At 41.2% G+C, this 10,507-nt stretch overlaps 1 long non-coding RNA gene across 1 annotated transcript in view; it reads right to left on the bottom strand.

Annotated features, from left to right (window-relative positions):
* Positions 1-465: 465 nt before the first annotated feature.
* Positions 466-10,507, bottom strand: part of LOC135975693 (uncharacterized) — a 115,726-nt gene continuing 105,684 nt past the window's right edge. The window contains exon 3 of the long non-coding RNA XR_010592693.1: positions 466-3,224. This is a non-coding gene — a long non-coding RNA (uncharacterized LOC135975693). The remainder of the gene's footprint in view (positions 3,225-10,507) is intronic.

Below are 10,507 nucleotides of genomic sequence, written 5' to 3'. Positions count from 1 at the left end.
TAAGTGGTGGCATGTATACAACAAAAACATGAAACCTGGAAGTACTGGAGTTAGAGAACACTATCGCTTAAGTGTAATTTGGTGTTCCCTAGTAATGCTTTAGGTGTTCTCTTAAGATAGGACATGACTCTTCACTTCCTTGAATTTTGTGCAGTCATTTACACCTATTCAAAGTGGTTTTAGTAGCAATTAACGCCATTTCCCAGAGGTGTAAATACCCATGCAAAGAATAAAGCAGTAGAGAATCAGACCCGTGGTGCATGTCTTACGTGGTCATTACTGCACCTCCATTAATCTTTCAGTGTTAAGATCATACCAACACTATTAAAAGTTGAGAATTGTGAAGTATTGATCACTGTTACTGCTTACTGTACATTTAAATAATAGATTATATACTCAGGCCTCAGATTAGAGGCCAAGAACACTTGATACTTTATCATCTCTACAGCTATAGATTTTGCCATTATTGTATTTGCCTTGTGTTACAGTAGGCTAAGATTGTATTTTTGATTTATTGCAGCATATGGGCAATTTATTTTGCTGTTTACTTTGTATGGTTGTTTATGTGGGAGGAAAATGTGGCAAGAGATGCATGGCTAAGCATTCACTAATCTCTTTTATTAAGAGTTACATAGTTTTCTTTGAGGAATATGGATACTTTGTACATCAAGCAAAAATGAAATGGTGCAAACTGAAGGCAGATAGAAGTAGTAACAACTGTTAGTTGTAACCAATTAGTTGTAACTAACATATCTGAAAACTAACAATATTGAAATGCTGACATGTCTGAATGTGACACGGCTGTTCTGCATCTTTATGAGAGCTACATTAGCCAAGCACTGCTGAAGACAAAGGTGCCTCCAATGGGTAATGAATGATTCAAGGTACAGGAAGCCAGGAACTTTATAGCAGTCCAACAGGGTAGGAAGCTGGAAAGGGAATTTAGAGCCATAACTGTCTTGTAATCCTCATGACATTTTGGGCTAAGGAATTTTTATGGTGATAGATATTGTTGGTTTGGTTCCTATCCCAATAGTTGGGGAATTTAACAGAGCCCTGACTGGTCTGGAGCACACATTTTTAAAAGCCAATCCAACTGCTCAATCCTTGCTTCAGTGAGATTGTGTTAATAGATTATAGATTGCAGACTCAATTCTCCAATACCCTGCATATATAGCCATTCATCCCAGTGCAAAGTGAGTGCCAAGAGGGGCAAAATGCTACTAAATCAATAGGGTAGTGTTTTAGGCTCATGTTACACTGATTCAAATGACCTCAAGGTGCAGAGCAATGGAGAATAAATTACTTGTTTCCCCTGCTATAAACTGCCAGATTCCCAGGACAATGTAGATCACAAAAGTCTAGAACAAAGCATGCAAGACCTGTCAAAGCATTCTCATCTGAGGGGATCTGGCTATTAAACAAGCTTCCTGAGAAGATTAGATGAATCAAGAGCCTGACCACCTTTAGGAAATATGCAAAACCTGATATGATAAAGTTTTGCCATTATAACCAGGATGATGTTCATAGCACCAATCAGCTCCCTGTTGCTCCTGCCCCCTCCTTAAAACTATCCCCGCAAAAAAACCTTTCCCAGAAGAATTTTCCAATATCTGAAGAGAGAGGAGAGCTAGAAACGTCAAGAAATTCACTAGGGACTTCCCTATTGCCAACCTATTGTGGAAGGCACTCAGATACTACAATGATAGGCAGCGATACAAAACCCTAAGAGACAGCAATGCATTAAGTAAATGTATCTACATTTCCCACATGTACAATGGTTCATTATTATAGAAGATTTTAAAAAATTATGCACTATGGTAGAATTCATTTTAAAAAAAGTGACCCTGCCACAGTTCTGACTCTGTCAAAAACGGAGATAGATCAGACACAGATGCTAAATGAATGGATTAAAAGGAGAGGGGTTTTTCCCCAAAACAAGCTCCAGTTGCATTTTCTCAATGGTATGATTCAGTTTCCTCTTCTAGCTAAAAGGCCAGTTCTGCAAATCCTTACACTCAAGTAAGGGTTTACATAGGATGGCCTCCATGACTAAGATTTATTCTAGGGACTGAAGGAAACCACAGCAGAAAAGATGGTATATCACTGATGGACAAACCTCAACAAATTTAATGCTTCATAATAGTCATATATTGCAATTCTATAGCATTTTCCATCAAAGGATGCTTTACTATCATTAACAAACTTTAGCAGTAGGTAGGTATTCTTTGATTTTAGATATGGAGAAAGACAGAGGTTCAGACTTTTTTTTGTAAAGGAATGTATGCATATTTTAAAGTTATGAGTGTATTAAATCCCCAATAAGCATATCCCAGTTGGGGTTGTGCATATACAGAAATATGCAAGTACGTAAATCTTTGACTTGCACATGTGCATCAGGTGTTTTGCCCATGCAACTCAGTGTCAAGCAAAAGTGCATACACATTTAAAAATCTGAGATCTAGTGACTTGGGTTACATCTTCACTGCAGAGTTAATTTGGTTTATCTACATTCAGGTTAATTCCTTTTGAATTAGCCTAGCTTGAACAAGAGCAACAACACCGCAAAGCAACACTGCACAGAGTTGTGTTGGCACCCTCAGGATTTTTATTAACTCAAGCTTTAGTCTATACTCATTAGCAGGCCAGCCAACTTGACTTAAAAGTGCCACACCCTTGACTTAGGGGCTCGTGTGTGTGGACAGGACTTGAGTAGGGGCAACACTTTAGTTATAACTTGAGTTAACTCTGCAGTGAAGACAAGCCCTTAGTTATCTAGCACATCTCCAGAAAAGCCTCCATCAACCTCCCACTAGAGTTTGAAGTTGGTCTCCCCAGGCAAAACCCTTGGGGGAGGGCAGCAGCAGCGAATTTACTATTTACCCGCCCCTGTGGGTGAATGTTTTTCACTAGTGCAGCTGTGTCTTTGGGTACCTGGGGATGAATCAAGACCAATGACTGCAACACTATTCCCTCTTTACAAAAGCATATGCCCATGGAAAAACAGCAACTAGAGCTGCAAAAATAAATACAATAAAATACATTCTAATCTATTTTCAGGTTTGCAGATTCTGTGAAAGCTTCCTATGAAAGCTTCACATCAGGAAAAAATTCAGATGATTGAAGTCACAAGCCTTTTCCTCAGGATCTTCCATTGGCCGAGCCTATCCAATGTTCTCAAAAGCACCAACAGAAGTTAGTTCTTCTCTTCCTTCCCAGAGAGCCTAAAAATTAAGAAGGAGATACTCCAAATGATGACAGAGGGGAGAAATGGGCCTGCCATTCACCAATCATGTCCGTCAAAGCTAGCAAGCCACTACTAACTCTGCTTCAGCCACGCTGGTGTTCAATCCAGAGCTTTTATTTGTAGACAGGGACAAAGCACAAACTATCATTAACATTACCACCCAACTAAAATATGTTGTGCTGGATTTGCAGTTTAGAGTCTCAAATCCAGATAAAGCAGAACTTCAGAATTACGAACACCAGAGTTACAAACTGACCGGTGAACCACACACCTCATTTGGAATCAGAAGTACGCAGTCAGGCAGCAGAGACCAAAAAAGAAAATACTGTACAGTATTGTGTTAAATGTTAACAACTAATAAAAAAAGGGAAAATCTGAAAAAGATTTGACAAGGTAAGGAAACAGTTTCTGTGCTTGTTTCATTTAAATTAAGATAGTTAAAAGCAGCATTTTTCTTCTGCTTAGTAACATTCAAAGCTATATTAAGTCAATGTTCAGTTGTAAACTTTTGAAAGAACCACCTTACTGTTTTGTTCAAAATTAATAACTTTTCAGAATTACAAACAACCTCCATTCCCGAAGTGTTCAGAACTCTGAGGTTCTACTGTAGTATGTTCTATAAACAGAAAGACTGCAAACAACAGAAATATTGACTACTGAGACTAATTGGTAAAGTGGAAATAAAGATTAAATGAAGAGTAACAAAAAGGACTTAAGCATATAAACTCTGACTTTAAGGCCAGAAGGGACCATCATGATTCTCTAGTCTGACCTCCTGCACACTGCAGGCCACAGAACCTTGCCCATCTACTCCTGTAATAGACCCTAACCTTTAGCTGAGTTACTGAAGTCCTGAAATAATGGTTTAAAGCCTTCAAGTTACAGAGAATCCACCATTTAGACAAGTTTAAACTTGCAAGTGACCTATGCTGCAGAGGAAGGTGAAAAACCCCCAGGGTCCCTACCAATCTGATCTGGGGGAAAATTCTTCCCAACCCCAAATATGGCGATCAGTTAGACCCGGAGCCTGTGGGCAAGACTCACCAGCAAGACACCTGGGAAATAATTCTCTGCAGTAACTCAGAGCCCTCCCCATTTAGTGTCCCATCACCAGCCATTAGAGATATTTGCTACTAGCAGTTGCAGATCGGCTACATGTCATTGTAGGCGATCTCATCATACCGTCTCCTCCATAAACTTATCAAGCTCAGTTTTGAAGCCAAATAGGTTTTTGCCCCCACTACAACCCTTGGAAGGCTGTTCCAGAACTTCACTCCTCTGACAGTATCAGAGGGGTAGCCGTGTTAGTCTGAATCTGTAAAAAGCAACATAGGGTCCTGTGTCACCTTTAAGACTAACAGAAGTATTGGAGCATAAGCTTTCGTGGGTGAATGCCCACTTCATCAGACGCAAGACGCTTGTGTCTGATGAAGTGGGCATTCACCCACGAAAGCTTATGCTCCAATACTTCTGTTAGTCTTAAAGGTGGCACAGGACCCTCCGTTAGTTAGAAACCTTCGTCTAATTTCAAGCCTAAAACTTGTTTATGGCCAATTCGTATCTATTAGTTCTTACTTCAACATTGGCACTTAACTTAAGTAACTCCTTCCCCTCTTTGGTATTTATCCATCTGATGTATTTATACAGCCCAATCATATCTCCCCTCAGCTTTCTTTTGGTTAGGCTAAACAAGCCAAGCTCTTTGAGAGTCTCCTCTCATAAGTCAGGTTTTCCATTCCTCTGATCATTCTAGTAGCCTTTCTGTGCACATGTTCCAGTTTAAATGTGTCTTTCTTAAAAATGGGAGATAAGAATTGCATACTGTATTCCAGATGAGGTCTCACCAGTGCCTTGTATAATGGTACTAACACTTCCCTTTCTCTACTGGAAATACCTCGCCTGATAAATTCTAGGACTGTATTAGTCTTTTTCACAGCCACATCACAATGGTGGCTTACAGTCATCCTGTGATCTGCCACTACACCCAGGTCTTTCTGCTTCTCTTTCACTTCCAACTGATACGTCCCCAGCTTGTTGCAAAAATTCTTGTTGCTAGTCCCTAAGTGCATGATATTGCACTTTGCAGTATTAAATTTCATTCTATTTCTATTACTCCAGTTTGTAAGATCATCCAGATATTCTTGTATGATATTCTGGTCCTCCTCCATATTAGCAATACTTCACAACTTTTTGTCATCTGCAAATTTTATTAGTGCGCTCCCACTTTTTGTGCCAAGATCATTAAAGAAAATATTAAATAAGATAGGTCCCAAGATCAATCCCTGAGGAACTCCACTAGTAACCTCCCTCCAGCCTGACAGTTCACTTTTCAGTATGACCCTTTGTAGTCTCCCCTTTAACCTGTTTCTTATCCACCTTCCAATTCTCATATTAATCCCCGTCTTCTCCAATTTAACTAATAATTTCCCATGTGTAATCGTATCAACCACCTTACTGAACTCCAGGTAGAAGAGATCTACTGCATTTCCTTGATCTAAAAAAATCAGTTATCTTTTAAAAGAAATAGATCAGGTTGGTCTGGCACAATCTATCTTTTGTAAAACTATGTTGCATTTTATCCCAATTACCATTTACCTCTATGCCCTGAACTACTTTCTCTTTCAAAATTTATTCCAAGACTTTGCATACAACTGAGGTCAAAACTAATGGGCCTGTAGTTTCCCAGATCATTTTTTGTCCTTCCTTAAAAATAGGTACTATATCAGCAATTATCCAGTCATAGGGTAACACCCCTGAATTTACAGATTCATTAAAAATAGAAGCCAAATAGCAAGGATTAACAACAATATCTAGTATCCATGCCCTTCAACCCATTTCTACATAAACACTATTAAAATGATTAGTGATCAAAAGAACATCACATATTTTTGAAAATACTGTAGTTCAATTTAGCATTATATGTCAATATTCCACAGTTACATACATTACATTTATCACAAAACTATATGCCTGGATTAACTACAACCTTGATATCTAGATTACCAAATCTACAAAATTGTTTTACACCCAATACAGCTATATCATTTTGCTCATCTCACTGACTCCCTGGTGCTCAGTTTAGATGAGGGAGGGATAGATTAAATCTCAGCACTGGGCACTGTTAACAGATCGCATAGCACAACTTCTTTGTTGCTAATGACTATTTCACCATGATGCAGTTTTGTTTTAAAGTCAGGAATGCAATATAGTGAAGGAAGTTATCCTTTTCACTTCACAATACTGAATGCACGAAGGTTGGAAGCTTTGCTTTATTGAGCTGTGCTTGCATTGCCATTTTTCAAGGCCATAGCTTGTGACATTGTTCACTGGCACACAAAGGTACAAAAACATCTTTTCACATCAGTTCTTTTTGGCTGTGTGGAGTCAGGGCCGGCTCTGGCTTTTTTGCCGCCCTGCCTCTGTCCCCTGGCGGGGAGCATGGCAGGGGAGGGCACCGAGCCCAGCGGTGGCCCCGCTCTCCCTGGCCAGCCGGAGCGCCGGGGGAGGGCAGTGAGCCCGCCGCGGCTCCGCTCTCCCCAGTGGCCAGAGTGCCGGGGGGAGGGCAGTGAGCCCGGCCGGGGCCCCGCTCTCCCCGACTGGCCGGAGCAGGGCGGCCCCGCTCTTCCCAGCCGGCTGGAGCGCCGGGGGGAGGGCGGCGAGCCCGGCCACGGCCCTGCTCTCCCCGACAGGCCAGAGCGCCGGGAGGAGGGCAGAGAGCCCGGCCACGGCCCCGCTCTCTCCAACCGGCCGGAGCGCCGGGAGGAGGGCGGAGAGTCCGGCTGCGGCCCCGCTCTCCCCGGGTGAGCGCTGCCTCCCCAGGTGCCGCCCCAAGCACATGCTTGGAGGGCTGGTGCCTGGAGCCAGCCCTGTGTGAAGTTCATATTTGGTTTACTGCCTTAAGTGAGCATAGTATCTCTTAGGACATAAATTGTCACCCTTTGTCCCCAGTAGGGTTGCCCATTTGACACATTACAAAGGGAGGGGAAGATGGCTTTTTGACCTTGTTAACATTGTTTGTAGTGAGGATTCAGGGAATGTAGCTGGCTAAAAGAGAGTAAAAACATCCCAACCAGTCCCATCTACCTCATGACAGGAAGGGGCAGAAGAGGACAGGCAACTACAGGAGATGAAACAGAGCCACCCAGTCTTAAAACAAAAAACAAAAACCCACCACATATCACAAATACCCACACCTGTCTGAAGACTGAATTTTGATTTGTGAGAGTTACAGGAACATCAGCTCAACTAACAAACCAAAAAGCTGTGGAAGCCTTTCTGGATACCAGCCTCATTTTACCTCAATATAAAATAATCCAGAATAAACACACAAAACTAGAATATTTACCCCATGGTATGGAGTCCCCCAGTCAAGTCACCATTTTGTTTGTTGCTCTTCTCCCAACCCACATCCTTTTGAGGAGGCTTCCTTATCAGAGAAATTAAATCCAGCTGCTCCCTGAGTGAGCAAAACACAACTGCTCCCTGCTCTCGGAATCAGAGCAGAGGGAAGGAAGCAGCTGTGCAGTTCCTGCCTTCTTTCCCCCTAGGTTTGGGAATGTGTGTATTAAACCGAGGTAGATGTTTCTGGCCCACGAGGGGCTTTCAAGGGGCTTGTATACTGCATAACAGCAATCCTACAAACAAGAGCAGGTGAGGAGTGGGCGCTTTGTGTGTGAAGACAAAGATACCATCTGCTTGGACAAAGAGCTAGAAAATGGCCTCCAATGCACAATTCCTCCCTTTATTAAAGTTCCCCCCACAACACAACTTTGTCCTCCCTGGGGACCAAGAGCTGTATGGGCCTGATTCTCATTCACACTTTATTCTGCTCTGGCATCATAAATGGGCCGGAAAGTGGGCACAAATTACATTTACAACCAATTTAAAGCCCGAGTACAACTCCACATGGAAATGTACTGGCTTTTGGGTATGGCCTCCAGAAACTGCCACAATTGTTCCAATAAACCTAGGTGGCTTTTATTGACCTGCTCCTTTCTCCTCCCATCCAACATCAAACAATGGTGTGGGGCAACTGCCCCACGACCCTTAAATTCTATCTCCTCCTGGACAGGATATATTTGTGCTAGAGTTTAATAATGAAAATAAATACTGCCTTTCACTACAGAAGTAAATTACCAGATGAACATAAGAGCTGAAAAAAAGTTAATTGTACCTTACAACTTTCTTAGCTATCACTTTTGGTTTAAGTGTGGAAAAATATTCCATTTACTTGAATATTCAGATGAGCTCTCATTCTTACCCAATAAGATCAAATCACTATTGCCACTTTGTAATAAGGAAATGTATTTCTTCTTAGTCCTCTCATTCTTGTGTCCTCTCTCTCAGGTTCTAATCCTGCAAACATGTATGAATATGCCTAATTTTAAGCATGTGAGCAAGCAGGATCAGAGTTTAAGTAATTAATTCTATCACCCACGTCTAATGGAGCTCCCCATTAAAATCCGCCGGAAATCGCCATGAACATCAAAAATGTAGCCATGTTTCTTTTAAGCACATGTCCTAAGACTTTCTGACCTTTACAGCTCACTAGGAATATTTTTTTTCTAATTTCCACTGACAGTAAAATGTTCTACCATTTTGTGGGGGGCCCTATAGAGGACTGTTGCACCTTTCACACACCCTAAATAAATATTCCCCTGATTTTCGAGTGCCCAAAGTAGTGCCAAGTGTAAATTGTTGCTATGTTAACAATATGGTCATGATGCTGTATCACTGAAGTCTGCCACTTAAAGCTGAGAATTTCATTTGAAAGTTGGAAAGAATGAGAAAATGTGAACAGGTAAGCCCCATTCTGGCTCAAACAGCGGTATACAGCACTGAATTAATAGAACAAAAGGCTCATTTATAGCATAATCTAATGAAGTCAAAGGAACTACACCTATGTAAAACCAGTGTGAGATCAGAATCAGGCTCTCACTTTTAATTGAACTAAATTAATATAGAATCATTTGTTATCTGCTACAACACCAAGATGCAGCAGAAAATCTCAGAGCTACAATTCAAGCAGCCTTGATGTACTAGATGTCTAAAAATCAACTTGGTCAGAAGTACTGAAACATATTGTTGACTGCTGGGAAGCTGACGATCCATACTTACTCCCTGCCACTGTGCTGCAAAAAAACACTCATGATCATTACAAGTGAGGAGGATTAAAGTAGCATAGCTGTTTACTAACGTCAGGAATGTCTCCCTCAGATTTAAATAATCAATCATTCTCTTGGAATGCAAAGACTGACCTTAACAGTGTTACTCCAAATACTTTTGTTGCATTTATAGCCAGAGCTTATCTGTCTTCAGAAACACAACCATGTACAATGTAAAAGAAGAGCTTCAATCATTTTTAAAAGGTAATACACATCAAAAGGGCACGCGCTGAAAAACACTCTACTCTACTGCAGCCAGTGTATGATGAGAGGAGAATCATTGGCAAAGCTGTAAGGTTGCAAAATTCATAAGTGACATTTGTATGCAGATGTAGGGACAAACTGTGGTAAGCCTGTTTCCATAGTCACCCACCAGGAAACCCAGGCTCAGCACAGGCAGGGCACAGTGGAAGTTTTCCATGTGAATTCTGGCTCCTTCTAACCCATAGAAGGGCATCTCTACAAACCTTCGAAGAGGAGCACCTGAGAAGAATTACAGGACAGGCCTATGGGGCACAGCACAATGCAATGCAATGCAATCCATATCCATCAATATTGATTATTCCTACTACTTCCTCCTCTGCATAAGAGGATGGGAGGGAGCAGGAGTGCTGGCACCTAGAATACAGGCACAAATAATGCTTCTTCTGAGCATTTCCACTCAGACTGCTCCTCCCTCCATTGAAATCAATAACACTATTTACTTGAGTGCAGATTTGTAGGTCCGCATCCTATTATATGCCTGTTATGAGAAGCATTTATGTGCTGGTCCAGAATTTGGCCCTAAGGTTTCACACATCTTTTCAAAATCTGCTATGAGGTTAGATATTACTAATTACATTTCTTGCATCTTCACAAACACTACAAAATACTTGTAAATCTTTTTTTTCATTTCATTGCACCTAACCAATCTAAGAAGAACCCGGACTGACTTATTATACAACTTAGAAATTATTCAGATTTCAATTTCTATCTGGTTTTCTGTTATGAAGTGAACTGTCCTTGATGGAGAAAGTGCAGGAAGAATAGACAGACAGATTGGGTGTATATTGCCCCTCCACTACAGCTTTTAGAATGACTCTTTCCCCTTGTATTT

This window comes from Chrysemys picta, chromosome 14 (assembly GCF_011386835.1).
Source record: "Chrysemys picta bellii isolate R12L10 chromosome 14, ASM1138683v2, whole genome shotgun sequence".
Taxonomy (NCBI): Eukaryota; Metazoa; Chordata; order Testudines; family Emydidae; genus Chrysemys; species Chrysemys picta.
This window is presented reverse-complemented; position numbering and strand designations above follow the sequence as displayed.